Source organism: Dicentrarchus labrax, unplaced genomic scaffold (assembly GCF_905237075.1).
Source record: "Dicentrarchus labrax unplaced genomic scaffold, dlabrax2021, whole genome shotgun sequence".
Classification (NCBI taxonomy): Eukaryota; Metazoa; Chordata; class Actinopteri; family Moronidae; genus Dicentrarchus; species Dicentrarchus labrax.
In genome coordinates, this window is record NW_026136809.1 from 1 (window position 1) to 16,038 (window position 16,038).

The 16,038-nt window shown below is 40.6% G+C and overlaps 2 pseudogenes; both read right to left on the reverse strand.

The window, feature by feature from the left end:
* Positions 1-113: 113 nt before the first annotated feature.
* LOC127359902 (E3 ubiquitin-protein ligase TRIM35-like) lies at positions 114-11,971 on the reverse strand (annotated as a pseudogene).
* On the reverse strand, positions 8,690-14,286 carry LOC127359903 (nuclear factor 7, ovary-like; annotated as a pseudogene).
* Between the last annotated feature and the right edge of the window lie 1,752 nt (positions 14,287-16,038).

Sequence of the window (16,038 nt, forward strand, 5' to 3'; positions counted from 1 at the left end):
GTTTATAGGAAGACAGTGTGTCCATCCATGTGTATTTATCCTCATTTCTGCCTTTCTTTCTCCCCTTTTTAAACTCACATTGACAGATAAATAAAACAACCTCAGACACAAAATTCTGAATAAAAACTGCTTTAATCAACATTTTGTGAATCATTCTATCTCATATGAAGAAGCAATGTAAGAATTAAAGACTGAAGCAAAACCAAACTCCATTCAAACAGTTTTACAGAGAGAAATAACTCATCAGAAGAATCAAAAAATTCAACTGAAGACTGATTGTTTTAAAAACTGAACCAATGAAAGCACTGGGTACAGTGGATATATACAACTATACAATGTTTGACTCTAAAAGCAGGATCATTAACGGCTTTAATTAGTAAAGTTTGTCTCCTGATGACACAGTTTCAGCATTTTGAAGACAGTTTCTTTTGGATTAAACTTTATATTAAAAGGTGGCACAACTTACTCACTCAATCTATTTTATAAAGCCAAGAAAGAAACATCAGTGTAATCAGAGTACTTACAAAACAACATCAACTCATATTTTGTTCAAATGAATGAAAACAGAATATTAAAAGTTCCCAATTCTGACTTTAAACTCAGAAGTGAAAGGAAAGTTTCCCATGTGGCCTTAATCCTCTCCGTCAAAGACCAGATGATATTATAGAGTCTCAGTATTTATTATTAATCTACTTCCAACTTTATGTTTCTAATGTGACGGAGACAGACACTGAGGTCGGAGGAAACTTTGAATTGTCTTTCAAACTGATGATGAACTTTTGAACTGACAACAACTGGCTGTAAATGTTTGCAGTTTCCTGCATGAAAACCATTTTGGATGATTTCTTTCAGAGCACAGAAACATTTCTGTGACCCTCAACATCAAATCAAATCTGCTCTCAAAGACGAGCAGATCCAGAATGCTGCTTTGGGTCTGAAGTGTGATGATGAGTTTAGAGTCTAATGAACCTCAAACCATCCTGATGAAAAAGGTCAAAGTTAACGATTAACTTTCATTCCTGAACATCAGAGAAATATCAGTTGGACACAGTTTGATATCAGCAGTTTCACCACCAGCAGACTTTCCAATGCTGAAATATGGGAAGATTTTCTCAGTGAAAGTGTCTCTGTGAGTGTAGATGTGAGTCATGTCTTCAGGGTCGTAGAAGGACACCTCCCCCCTGTCGTAGTCCAGCTGGACTCTGATCCTCTGGAGACTCTTATTCACTGGGACAGTCTGACCAACTCCATTAGTGTATTTTCCATCACGATGAGATAAACACCAGATTCCATATTCTGGTGAGGCAAATATCTTCCCCTTCTTGTCAACTGACTCTTTAACCAAACCTATATTCCAGTCAGGATGATCTCCCACCTCCACCTCCCAGCTGTGTTTCCCTGAGCTGAAGCCCTCAGAACCATGAAGATCTGCACTAGAAGTGGTTCTCTCTGGATTATCAGGAAGCTTCTTTCTGTCTCCATGTCTCACACTGGTCAGATCATCAGACAGATAGACCCAGGGGGCTGCAGTGTTTGGGTCCAGAATGACAGGACTGAAGTGGACCTTGTCCTTCATCTTCTCCCAGACTCTGAAGGCCAGGTTTCCCAGGTGTTTGGCCTCATCTATCAGCACTCCTGAGAGCGGCTGTGGATCTGACAGTGAGCACTGGACTCTGGCTCTGGTCTGAGTGGGTTTATAACTGCTGAGGAACGGCCCCTCGTGTTTCTGCAGGTCTTCTTCAACAGCAGAGATACTGTCTGACAGAGAGGAGATCTCCTCCTGAATCCTCCCTCATCTCTCTGCTGATAGTCCTCCCCTTCTGCTCCTCTTCCTCCCTGACAGCTGCTAGTCTGGACTCCTCTTCCTCTTTCAGGAACTGGTGGAGCTTGTTGAACTCTGCTCTGATCTGCCTCTCTGTGGACAGCAGCTGCTTCTTGGAGTGTTGAATCACTTCATTGTAGGTTTTCTCCACGTGTTTGTATTTGTTCCTCTTGTCCTGCAGAGACTTTAAGTCAGATTTCATCTGGTCCTTCAGGTCTCTGACTGCTTGTTCTACAGGAACCACCTTGTGACCGTGGTGATGAGAAAACTCACAGACAGGACACACAGCTCTGTCTTCATCCTTACAGAACAATTTAGGCTCTTCTTGATGTTTACTACACACCACCTCCACCCTCTTCTCTCCTTTCTCTGTCTCAGAGGATCCAGATTTCTGTCTCCCAGCAAACGAGTCAGCCAGATCCTTCAGTGCAAAGTTCACAGGTGGATGCTCCTTTGAGGATCTTCTTTTACAAATGGGACAGTTTTTGTTTTTAGCTTGTTCCCAGAACTTTTGCAGGCAGCTTGAACAGAAGCTGTGGTTGCAGGTCAGAGACACAGGATCTCTGAAAGTCTCTGAACACACATGGCAGTTCAGGTAACTTTGGACGACAGCAATCTTTTCAGCCATTTGATGTGAAAGTTATTTTTCAATAACAGGACTCACCAACTTATCTTCACCTTTCCACTTTATACACTCCAAATGTGTGTTTTCCAGCAGATGTCTCACACCCTGTAATGTCGTCTCAGCTCTGTTCAACAACGTCTGAATCTACTTTCGTTTTAACTTCCCTCTCTCACAGGAGGAAATATTAACAACAGGAAGTGCTGCAATGTTGTGTTTTCACCAGCAGATGGTGGCAGAGTGAAATCTTGTCCTTTTCATTCAGTACGGGACAATCACCTTGTACAGGTATCTGTAGGAAGACAGACACACAGAAAGAATGAAAATGCTCATTAAAACAAGGAGAGCTTTGTGCCTTTGTCCTCCAGTGAGGACTGAGCATTTCAACAGGCTGACACTGAACCAGTTTATTTTTCAGCCAACAGGTCACAGTGCGGCTGGTGGAAAATATTCTCAGTGGGGCTGTGCCATACTTTTTTGTTTCTGTAACCATCGCAATACAATTTAACACAAACTGCAGGACACCAGTGCTCAGTGAAATACTTACTTACTTACTTACTTACTTAAGGGACACACAAGCAGATATTTGTTTGGTATGATCCGGTTTTAAATGTTAATGTTTTTCCACCAGATTACATAAAGGTGCATACACATACCACATAGCTAATAATAAATATACAAGATACAGCTCCTGACAACGTGCCCTTCCAATTCAGATTACATAGGTCTAATAAACATCATACAGAAACTGTTCTTAATGTTTTATCTGGGTAGATAAAGGGTAAACAAATACAGCACCTTCTGTTTCAGATCTATAGACTTTACCTATCTTCATCTGAGTATGAGCATTTTCAGAATTTCAGTCCAACAATCGAGGTTATCTCACATTATGTTCTCTGTCAGAGAGTTTGATTGACAGCCTGGTGGTAACCTAGCAACTGCGAGAGAGCGCACATGGCTCATTTGAATATTTAAATTAGCCATGTGTTGATAGGTCAGATGCTGACCAGCCAACTCCAGCACAGACTAAACTAGTGATGTTCACCCTTCCTCATATAGCTAGCTTTACAGAGTTATCCATGTGTGCCCTGGTGTTCTTGTGTTTCTTTACCTTCTCTGACAGGTGCTTCATATCCCTCACTCCGGTAACTGTCCATGCTGGATCTGTCCCCGTCCTTTTAAAAAGCATGAGTGCACCCAGCTAGCCAAGCCTTCCCGGTGTACCGGCTACGGGAGAAGCCGCCGCCATATACTGCTTCCCTTTCTCTCTAGCCTGCTGTCTGATTGAGAGCTCAGGTTGATCTGGGCCCAGCTCTTTCACCCCAACTTTCTCCGACAAAGTTCTCCTCTCAAACGGGTCTTGGAGGAGAGATTTCACCGAGTTAGGGTTGGGTCTTGGAGGAGTATCGTTCAGGCCGCTAGAGCCCGGTCCTTATTTTATCAGAGGCGAACTTGGGGCGATAAAATAATCTCCCTTCTTGGATTCGATTTAAGGATGCTGATTGGCTGAATTTAATGTCTTACATTCATATCTTAAATTAGCAATTGGTTTAACAGCTACATAGACCCCCTCCTGGGGGCGCTTTCTCTATCGGCCAGAGCTGATGAAGCTTCAGACAGGCAGAGGATATTTTACACATATTACTGGCTGCATTCCATATTTCAAACACACAAATATTGTCAAAGATCCAAAGAAGGTGAGCTCCCCTGAGAGCCATGGTATAGTTTGCACACTGACTCAGAGTGCTGTTGTTGTGTGTTTTCTTCCAGTACAGCTGGTCTCTCAGTGGAGGACAACCAGAGTCATATATCTACATAATACAGTTAGTTTGTATTCTGGTTGTAATTTATGGATCATTTGTTGGAATGTTTATGTGTGAATATTAAGATCCTGCTGAAGCTGAGATACACTGATATAGGTAACACCTAGCTGGTTTATGCTTTTATATAACTGATATAAATATATATGCAGAAATATTGTTCTCAGATGAAGCATACACACTATATGGCCAAAAGTCAGCGGACATATCTCCTAATTATTGAGTTCAGGTGCCATGAAATCTCCACAGAGAATCATTTAGAATAGGTCATAAAGAGTTCAGTGACTCTCATAGGATGCCACCTTAGCCAAAAAGTCAGTTTGTGAAGTTTCTGCCCGACTAGATCTGCCCGCTCAACTGTCAGCGCTCTTATTGTGAAGTGGAAGTGGTGGGAGCAACAGCAGCACTGTGGTGATATTCTTATACCATGGGCCCTATCTGTCTTTGGTTTGGTCGTTCTGGGCTACTGTAGAAACATGGTTGTTCAATATGGCTGCCGTGCTCCTTCTGTGGATAAAAACGTCTCATTCTAAGGGAATAAAAACACAACGGTTCTTATTTTCAGCTGATTATACACTAATGAAAACATACCTATGAGTATTATTTATTATATATCTGACAATAAATCCTCCTCAATGTTTCACACTGGACCTTTGAATATGAGAGCGGCTGATAGAAGTCAGGTTAGGACTTTTTTATGGAACAGGGTAACAGATTTATGAATGAGATTTGCAATAGATATAGTTATTTTAGTGGTCTTTGTTTCCTGAACTTTTGTGGAGAGAACTAAAATGTGTGTGAGAGCGAGTCCTTGCTTGTTAACAGAGAGACTCTGTTTGTGCCGACTGTGAGTTCATGTGCACACATATTATAATGTCTTTGCAGAGGTCGAGTCGAGGACTTGAGACCTGCTTCACTAACGTTGATAAAAGACTCTGACTCTGACTTGGTATTTGTGACTTGAGACTTGAGACAGAGGACTTGAAAGAAGTTGACATGTTTTATTTAATACTTGCAGTTTTGTTCCAGCTGTGTAAAAAGCGACACTGGAGAGCTAACGGTAGCTTACAGTGCATCATGCTCACTGAAATGGACATTGTTTGTGTGTGACAAGCAGTTTACGGTTACTGGGTTGTATTTATTGATTAACTTGGAGGAATGATCTGTACCTCCACTCTGCATTATTGATCATTTTGGAGAAATATCAAATATCTGTCAGATTGATGATAAAAGGTGTAAGCAGGCTGCAGCAGTTGTTATTCACCTTACTATATTATACAACTCAACTTTTCATGTCCACTGTCTTTTAACTGGGGACGAACATTATTTATGTTATTATGTATTATTCAGATAATTAAATTACAGCCCATAAATTATCGTTAATGTTAATAATAATTATTTTGAATTGTTATGGAAAATGTTTGCAAGGCTTTGTGTTGTATGAAAGTCAAAGTATGTTTGTGAAGTTTTCTGATGAACTTGAACTAAAAGATAAATGAACATTTGAAAAGTCAGAACTGTTGTTGTTGTTGTTGTTGTTGTTGTTGTTGTTTTTGTTGTTGTTGTTGCATAAACTGAAGGTTGTGAACTTGAAATAGAGAAATGTGAAATGATCAATTAACTTATTGGTATCAGCCATGAGAAGCAGGTAATTATCGATTATTGTATCAGATGAAAAGATTTCCATATCGTGCATCCTTGAGACTTACATGTGTGTGTTAAATAATATATATTATTGTTTTAATGTTTTATGCACTTTAGTAAGTTTTTGTGTATTTTGTGTGAGTTTAATACGACTAATAAGAAAATTGTATTTATTTATTTTACTGATCATGTGAAGCTAAAACTACTTGTTTAGTTTCCTGAACTTAAGGCGCTTTATGTTTGACAGTGAAATGAGAGAAAGTGAGTTACTGCAGGTAAATACTGTGAATATTGTTGTAACTTGTATCTGGTGTGTTACTTTAAAAATGTAATCTGATACAATTACTATTCTGTAGTCAGTAACCTAATCCAAGTATCACAACATTAACAATCTGCTGATGGACAGCAGGAGAGCTGCACGTCTTCAGCTGATTGTAGACAGGTGTGGAGATGAGCCAGGTGGCAGGAGAGGTAAGCCACGCCCACCACACACACACACACACACACACACACACACACACACAGAGGGACAGGGAAACACAAGGAAGAGTCAATACTGTTCTTTCTTTAGACTTAACAGGCTTGTGTCAGATGGTACAAATATAAAAGTCAATATGATCTCTTCAGATAGAATCAGCTGTTAGTGATACTGAAGAAGCTTCAACAGCACTGAAGTTCCCAGCTCCTCATACATAACTGTTATTCACTAACAGGCTGCTGATAATGTTCATGTTGGCTCACTGGAAAGGTTCTGATACACTAAATGGAACAGAGCCTTAATCAATATCACTGTTAACAGCTGTGTTTACCCTACTGTTACATGTCAGAATGGCTGCTGTGAAAAAGGTCTGTTCTAGCTGACATTGCTGAGAGCTGCTTGTTCTCTCTTCCTCTGTGCTGTTGGCCACAGTATTGTGAACCACAGCGCCCTCTGCTGGAGAAACGCTGCACCGACACCAATGTATGACCACAAGCATTTTTATCTGCGTTATATACAAACGCACTCAAACCTCTTTTCATATTGGCACATATCTGATAACATATACACTGATACAATATCATGTCCCATAATATGGGCCGAGCGATACATCGGGGCTCTAATATGTATTATAATATAACACAGTGACAGGGGCCATTCTGCACACTGCAGCCGGCTTTTACTTTGATATAAGGAGGTTTTACTGATGATACTTTTCTATTTCTACTTAAAGGGAACTTCTGTATTTTCTATCTAACGGACTACTGGGGACAACAATATGAAACACTGACAGCAGTACTGAGAGACAGTGTTATCCTTTGGGCCTGATTGCAGTTAGTCTGTGTGATTGTGTGACTTTGGTGAGTTCAAACTAACGTATTAAAACAGCAATAAATCACACAATAACACAAACTAACTAACAGATTGAAGCAGCAGGTGGACCAGCAACTGCTCTGCTCTGTGAGCTAAAATGAGTGTTTTTGTCTCTGGAGTCTGGTTGAGAGTGTAGAGTCAAAGGAGACCTTTAAATATGAACTTGTTCATTTGGTGTGGTTAACTGGACTTTTATTGTGACGGGTCACTTCATGTCACCTCATTTGGTCACTTCCTGTGACAGTCACCTGATGCAGCTTGATGATGCGCGATTTCCAGGTGATAAAACTCCTGGCAGGGTGTTATTCACTCTCTCCTCTTCCTCTCTCTCTCTTTGCTCACCTCGCTCGCCCATACTGGGTGAAAAGTTTTGGTTTAAGTGTGAGGCACAGTACTGATGATTATTGTTTATAATTGTGCGATATTAATATTTCTTTTTTTTTTTTTTTTTAGATTTCAGTCTAAAATGATATAATGATATATAATATGTTACTGATGTGTTTTATTCAGGTTATTGTAGTATGTATTGTGATGTTGATCTGATTAACTCAGGTTACAGTAGTAACTGTAATCTTTCAGACAGTGTTGAGGTGATGTTAGTTCAATGTTATTCCTTCACACAGACACCGTCTTTGCATGCAACTAACTCCTTTTAACGGCACCATTAATCTACGGGAACTCAAACCCTCCTACTCCTCCATACTCTTTTCTCTCACCAACACGTGTTTCATACTCAGCTGAAACATCTGGTCAGAGTTTTTCCTCTAGCTTAGTTCCTTTAAGTTAGATTGTATATAGTGTATTTTCCTCTGTTTGCATTTATAATTCTTTTAATGAATGTTTGTGTTTAAATAACAACCAATAACAACCTGAGTCTGTCAGTGAGAGAAATGGGGTGTCCAGAGGGGGTCCGAAATATCTGCTGATTTAATCACAAATAATCACATATATCAACATTTAGTTGGAAAAACCCCCAAATGAAGATATTTGAACTCACAAACATTATTGTGGCACATTATTAAAGGACTGAAATATCTAAAGGAGGCATTGGAAATCAACACATTGTTTGATTGACAAAGATTCTGTCTGTATTCATTGAGCTTAATCTGATCACTGCCCCTGCCAACCTCAAACACAAAACTCTAAAAGCTGCTTTTGATTTAATGACACATGTGAATCATCATCCATCTGATGCACATTTTATAAAGATACAGTTGATTCAGAAAACATCCGATTCCACTAAATAGTTTGCTTTATGTCCATCACCAACTGGACATTTCCACTGATCATTCATGTTATTGACCATATATACACTATAAAACATATTTATCTTTTTATGAGGACGACACACATTAATCCACATTGTGTGAATCATTTCTATCTCATATGAAGAAGCAATGTAAGAATTAAAGACTGAAGCAAAACCAAACTCCATTCAAACAGTTTTACAGAGAGAAATAACTCATCAGAAGAATCAAACACTTCAACTGAAGACTGATTGTTTTATAAACTGAACCAATGAAAGCACTGGGTACAGTGGATATATACAACTATACAATGTTTGAATCTAAAAGCAGGATCATTAACGGCTTTAATTAGTAAAGTTTGTCTCCTGATGACACAGTTTCAGCATTTTGAAGACAGTTTCTTTGGGAATAAACTATATATTAAATTGTGGCACAACTTACTCACTCAATCTATTTTTTAAAGCCAAGAAAGAAACATCAGTGTAATCAGAATACTTACAAAACAACATCAACTCATATTTTGTTCAAATGAATGAAAACAGAATATTAAAAGTTCCCAATTCTGACTTTAAACTCAGAAGTGAAAGGAATGTTTCCCATGTGGCCTTAATCCTCTCCCGTCAAAGACCAGATGATATTATAGAGTCTCAGTATTTATTATTAATCTACTTCCAACTTTATGTTTCTAATGTGACGGAGACAGACACTGAGGTCGGAGGAAACTTTGAATTGTCTTTCAAACTGACGATGAACTTTTGAACTGACAACAACTGGCTGTAAATGTTTGCAGTTTCCTGCATGAAAACCATTTTGGATGATTTCTTTCAGAGCACAGAAACATTTCTGTGACCCTCAACATCAAATCAAATCTGCTCTCAAAGACGAGCAGATCCAGAATGCTGCTTTGGGTCTGAAGTGTGATGATGAGTTTAGAGTCTAATGAACCTCAAACCATCCTGATGAAAAAGGCCAAAGTTAACGATTAACTTTCATTCCTGAACATCAGAGAAATATCAGTTGGACACAGTTTGATATCAGCAGTTTTACCATCAGCAGACTTTCCAATGCTGAAATATGGGAAGATTTTCTCAGTGAAAGTGTCTCTGTGAGTGTAGATGTGAGTCATGTTTTCAGGGTCGTAGAAGGACATCTCCCCCTGTCGTAGTCCAGCTGGACTCTGATCCTCTGGAGACTCATATTCACTGAGACAGTCTGACCAACTCCATTCGTGTATTCTCCATCACGATGCCATAAACACCAGATTCCATATTTTGGTGAGGCAAATCTCTTCCCCTTCCTGTCAACTGACTCTTTAACCAAACCTATATTCCAGTCAGGATGATCTCCCACCTCCACCTCCCAGCTGTGTTTCCCTGAGCTGAAGCCCTCAGAACCATGAACATTTGCATACATAGTGTTTCTCTCTGGATTATCAGGAAGCTGCTTTCTGTCTCCATGTCTCACAGTGGTCAGATCATCAGACAGATAGACCCAGGGGTTTGCAGTGTTTGGGTCCAGAATGACAGGACTGAAGTGGACCTTGTCCTTCATCTTCTCCCAGACTCTGAAGGCCAGGTTTCCCAGGTGTTTGGCCTCATCTATCAGCACTCCTGAGAGCGGCTGTGGATCTGACAGTGAGCACTGGACTCTGGCTCTGGTCTGAGTGGGTTTATAACTGCTGAGGAACGGCCCCTTGTGTTTCTGCAGGTCTTCTTCAACAGCAGAGATACTGTCTGACAGAGAGGAGATCTGCTCCTGAATCCTCCTCATCTCTCTGCTGATAGTCCTCCCCTTCTGCTCCTCTTCCTCCCTGACAGCTGCTAGTCTGGACTCCTCTTCCTCTTTCAGGAACTGGTGGAGCTTGTTGAACTCTGCTCTGATCTGCCTCTCTGTGGACAGCAGCTGCTTCTTGGAGTGTTGAATCACTTCATTGTAGGTTTTCTCCACGTGTTTGTATTTGTTCCTCTTGTCCTGCAGAGACTTTAAGTCAGATTTCATCTGGTCCTTCAGGTCTCTGACTGCTTGTTCTACAGGAACCACATTGTGACCGTGGTGATGAGAAAACTCACAGACAGTACACACAGCTCTGTCTTCATCCTTACAGAACAATTTAGGCTCTTCTTGATGTTTACTACACACCACCTCCACCCTCTTCTCTCCTTTCTCTGTCTCAGAGGATCCAGATTTCTGTCTCCCAGCAAACGAGTCAGCCAGATCCTTCAGTGCAAAGTTCACAGGTGGATGCTCCTTTGAGGATCTTCTTTTACAAATGGGACAGTTTTTGTTTTTAGCTTGTTCCCAGAACTTTTGCAGGCAGCTTGAACAGAAGCTGTGGTTGCAGGTCAGAGACACAGGATCTCTGAAAGTCTCTGAACACACATGGCAGTTCAGGAAACTTTGGACGACAGCAATCTTTTCAGCCATTTGATGTGAAAGTTATTTTTCAATAACAGGACTCACCAACTTATCTTCACCTTTCCACTTTATACACTCCAAATGTGTTTTCCAGCAGATATCTCACACCCTGTAATGCCGTCTCAGCTCTGTTCAACAACGTCTGAATCTACTTTCGTTTTAACTTCCCTCTCTCACAGGAGGAAATATTAACAACAGGAAGTGCTGCAATGTTGTGTTTTCACCAGCAGATGGTGGCAGAGTGAAATCTTGTCCTTTTCATTCAGTACGGGACAATCACCTTGTACAGGTATCTGTAGGAAGACAGACACACAGAAAGAATGAAAATGCTCATTAAAACAAGGAGAGCTTTGTGCCTTTGTCCTCCAGTGAGGACTGAGCATTTCAACAGGCTGACACTGAACCAGTTTATTTTTCAGCCAACAGGTCACAGTGCGGCTGGTGGAAAATATTCTCAGTGGGGCTGTGCCATACTTTTTTGTTTCTGTAACCATCGCAATACAATTTAACACAAACTGCAGGACACCAGTGCTCAGTGAAATAGTCAGTAGGGCTGGGTATCGTTTAAAAACGTTCGATACCAGTACCGATACCAATTGAGTACTTTATTTGATACTTTTTTTCAACACTGTAAATGTCACCACTCCTCCCCATTCAAAGGATTTTTACACTAATACATTCTGAAAGTGCTCAAATATTTATTTAATAACTGTACAAACATGTACAACGAAGAATTATTATATATATATATATTACATATTACGTGAAGTTATCGACGGTTGCTCTGTGTTAGGGTGGCCATTTCCTTCACATCAAAAAGGAGGACACTTTGCATACACAGGGACACACAGCAGATATTTGTTTGGTATGATCCGGTTTTAAATGTTAATGTTTTTCCACCAGATTACATAAAGGTGCATACACATACCACATAGCTAATAATAAATATACAAGATACAGCTCATGACAACGTGCCCTTCCAATTCAGATTACATAGGTCTAATAAACATCATACAGAAACTGTTCTTAATGTTTTATCTGGATAGATAAAGGGTAAAACAAATACAGCACCTTGAACTGAACTGACTGTTTCCAGTCCAACAGCTGGTTCTGTGTCGTCTTTGACTGCCCTTAGCTGGTAGCTGTGTTCAGGTGCTCCTCCAGCACACTGTCAATGGAGGCAACTAAATCCACCAAGCCCGGGAAACTGCGGGGTTGTCCGAGGAGTCCGAGTCAGTCTCGTCATGCCCACACAAGGCCAACTCAAAAGTCCCACAAAACTTCCCACAGTTGATAATTTTGGATAAACTGTGGCTGTTTTTATCCACCTCCTCATGATGTTTCCTCACCACAATCCTGTGGCCGTCATCCAGCTGCGTAGTGATGTTCACCCTTCCTAATATGGCTAGCTTTACAGAGTTATCCATGTGTGCCCTGGTGTTCTCATGTTTCTTTACCTTCTCTGACAGGTGCTTCATATCCCTCACTCCGGTAACTGTCCATGCTGGATCTGTCCCCGTCCTTTTAAAAAGCATGAGTGCACCCAGCTAGCCAAGCCTTCCCGGTGTACCGGCTACGGGAGAAGCCGCCGCCATATACTGCTTCCCTTTCTCTCTAGCCTGCTGTCTGATTGAGAGCTCAGGTTGATCTGGGCCCAGCTCTTTCACCCCAACTTTCTCCGACAAAGTTCTCCTCTCAGACGGATCTTGGAGGAGAGATTTCACCGAGTTAGGGTTGGGTCTTGGAGGAGTATCGATCGCGGCCCTAGAGCCCGGTCCTTATTTTATCAGAGGCCAGATTGGGGCGATAAAATAATCTCCCTTCTTGGATTCGATTTAAGGATGCTGATTGGCTGAATTTAATGTCATACATTCATATCTTAAATTAGCAATTGGTTTAACAGCTACATAGAGCTGCCTCCTGGGGGCGCTTTCTCTATCGGCCAGAGCTGATGAGGCTTCAGACAGACAGAGGATATTTTACACATATTACTGGCTGCATTACATATTTCAAACACACAAATATTGACATACTGATATTTTTATCATTATTATTATTATTATTAGTATTATTATTATAATATTATTATTATCCAGCCGCCACTGCAACAGGAACATTTAACATCTGCTAATATGTCTGCATGTTCCCTTCATCCAGTTGGACTAAATATACAACACTCAGTTAACATGCAAGCTTTTACTTAGATTTCAGTTTGTTTTCTCCTTTTCCTCTCAAGTCAAACGGTCAAATCTACATGAGACCAAACTCACTCATTTTACCAGTTTTTTAAACATTGTGTTGAAGTAAATGTACAAATATTTATCCTGATATAAAGAAAAAGCTCTTATTAATATCTAATTTCAGAGAAGTGAAGTTTTCAGTGACACACGTGTGTTTCATTAAGTTTCAAAGTCAACAGTGTCATTCATTAAAATGTAATTAAATCAGGCAATATGAGGGACAGCTGTTACTCTGAAGGACCCTTTACCATCAGTGTCAGACAGGCTGTGAGAATATTTAAAATCTTCATGTTAAGATTTCCTGTCACAACCATCATATGCCAACACCCTCTGACACTTTCTGAGGAACTTAGTTCAAAATGTTGACATCATTTTATTTATGCTTCTATCAGCATCAAGCTGCAACAGAAAAACTAAATGGCGACTATTTCAGGAACAACATCTGCCCTCTTTAGTTCAGGGGTCCAGTCCCAGGATGCATTGCACTTCCCTAACACAGTCTCCCAAGCACAACCCCCCCGATTGTAAAAGTCCCTCTGCTGAAATCAAGAAACCTTTTATATTCAAACAGGTGAAATAAGTCCTGGCAGTCCGGTGATGCTGTTCCCTTCCAGCACAGCAGACTGAACTAAAGCCAGTCACTGAGTCTAAAATGTGTCTGTAACAGATCACTACATTCATTCCTGTTGGTTTTTAACATTCGTTTCAATCAATGTGTTAAATGTGACACCAAACTGTGGGCTCAGCTGCTGCCCCTCTAGATCCGCCCCTGTTTTAATGATTGATACGTTTTCACAGCGAGTTGCATAATGGATATTTCATTTCAGACTTCAGTTCTGTTGAAGAACAAATAATTAGAGTCTGAATGTGTTTGGATCCACTGAGACTGTAACGGGTAAAAAACTGCTTGAACCGAAGCTGTGGTTGCAGGTCAGAGACACAGGATCTCTGAAAGTCTCTGAACACACATGGCAGTTCAGGAAACTTTGGACGACAGCAATCTTTTCAGCCATTTGATGTGAAAGTTATTTTTCAATAACAGGACACACCAACTTATCGTCTCTTCACCTTTCCACTTTATACACTCCAAATGTGTTTTCCAGCAGATATCTCACATCCTGTAATGTCGTCTCAGCTCTGTTCAACAACGTCTGAATCTACTTTCGTTTTCACTTCTCTCTCTCACAGGAGGAAATATTAACAGCAGGAAGTGCTGCAATGTTGTGTTTTCACCAGCAGATGGTGGCAGAGTGAAATCTTGTCCTTTTCATTCAGTACGGGACAATCACCTTGTACAGGTATCTGTAGGAAGACAGACACACAGAAAGAATGAAAATGCTCATTAAAACAAGGAGAGCTTTGTGCCTTTGTCCTCCAGTGAGGACTGAGCATTTCAACAGACTGACACTGAACCAGTTTATTTTTCAGCCAACAGGAACATTTAACATCTGCTAATATGTCTGCATGTTCCCTTCATCCAGTTGGACTAAATATACAACACTCAGTTAACATGCAAGCTTTTACTTAGATTTCTGTTTGTTTTCTCCTTTTTCTCTCAAGTCAAATGATCAAATCTACATGAGACAAAATGCATTAATGTAACTATTTTTGTGTACAAATGTACAACAAACATTCATAAAACAGAGAAGATACTTCTAATAAAGTCTCTTAACCTTGGAGTCTATTTGTTCTACATTTTTCTTCCTCATTCAATATCTAATTTTAATCTCCTGCAAAATAAATGACTGTTAAAAAGAGAAGAGAATATAGTAAAGCAAAGCAATATAAATAAAATAAAGCATACAACTGCAAAATAAAGCAAACGCAAATATTTAGAAACTAAATAACTTTTGTCGTTTTTTTATTATTTGCTGATTTTAATAGTTTTTTTTATATTTTAGAATCAGAGTCAAAGAGATATTGCAGTTCAACACAGAATAGACAAATATCAATAAGATTATGTGTGAAGTAATTAATTGATAGTTAATACCAAAAAAAAGGCTAAACTATTAGCAGATAGATAGATAGATAGATAGATAGATATATAGATAGATTGTTGATAGACTTGTCACAGCAGCATTTGAGTGAAATAAATAAATACAGATATAAAAAGCTGTGGTATGGTGGTAATTTTAGTTCCCCTCAGAAACGCATCCAACAATGGCTGCGTCCTCGGAGAACTTCTGGATATGGCAGAGTGTGGATTTGTGGGTAAAGTCTGAGGTGTAAAGGGTGAAGAGGAAGAGAGAGAGCACCGTACCCTGAGGGGCACCTGTGTTGCAGAGTACAACACACAGTGTTGGAGCCTCACATACTGTGGTCTGTTGGTGAGATAGTCTGTTGTCCAGGCAGCCAGGTGTTGGTCCACTCCCACACTTTCCATCTTCACTCTGAGCAGTGACGGCTGGATAGTGTTGAAAGCACTGGAGAGGTAAAAAAACATGACCCTCACCGTGCTCCCCCTGTCCTCCAGGTGTAACAGGGATCTGTGCAGCAGGTAGATTACTGTGTCGTCCACCCCAATACCAGGCTGGTAAGCAAACTGCAGGGGGTCCAGCTGTGTGCCCACCAGGTGTCTCAGGATGATCCTCTCCATGGTCTTCATCAGGTGGGATGTCAAGGCAACAGGCCTGAAGTGGTTAGGCTCCTTGGGGCGCGGTGTCTTCGGTAACGGGACCACACAGGAGGTCTTCCACAGGGCTGGGACTGAGAGTCTCAGGGGGAGTAAGAGGGGGGGTGGTCAACTGGTGGAGGTCAGGTGTTGAAGATGGCAGGCTGAGGAGAGGAGGGGCAGACGGAGCTGGCCAGGGGAGTTGTGAAGTAGGAGCAGGGTGAGTGAGGGAGGGATAGGAGGCAGAATCAAACCTGTTGAAAATC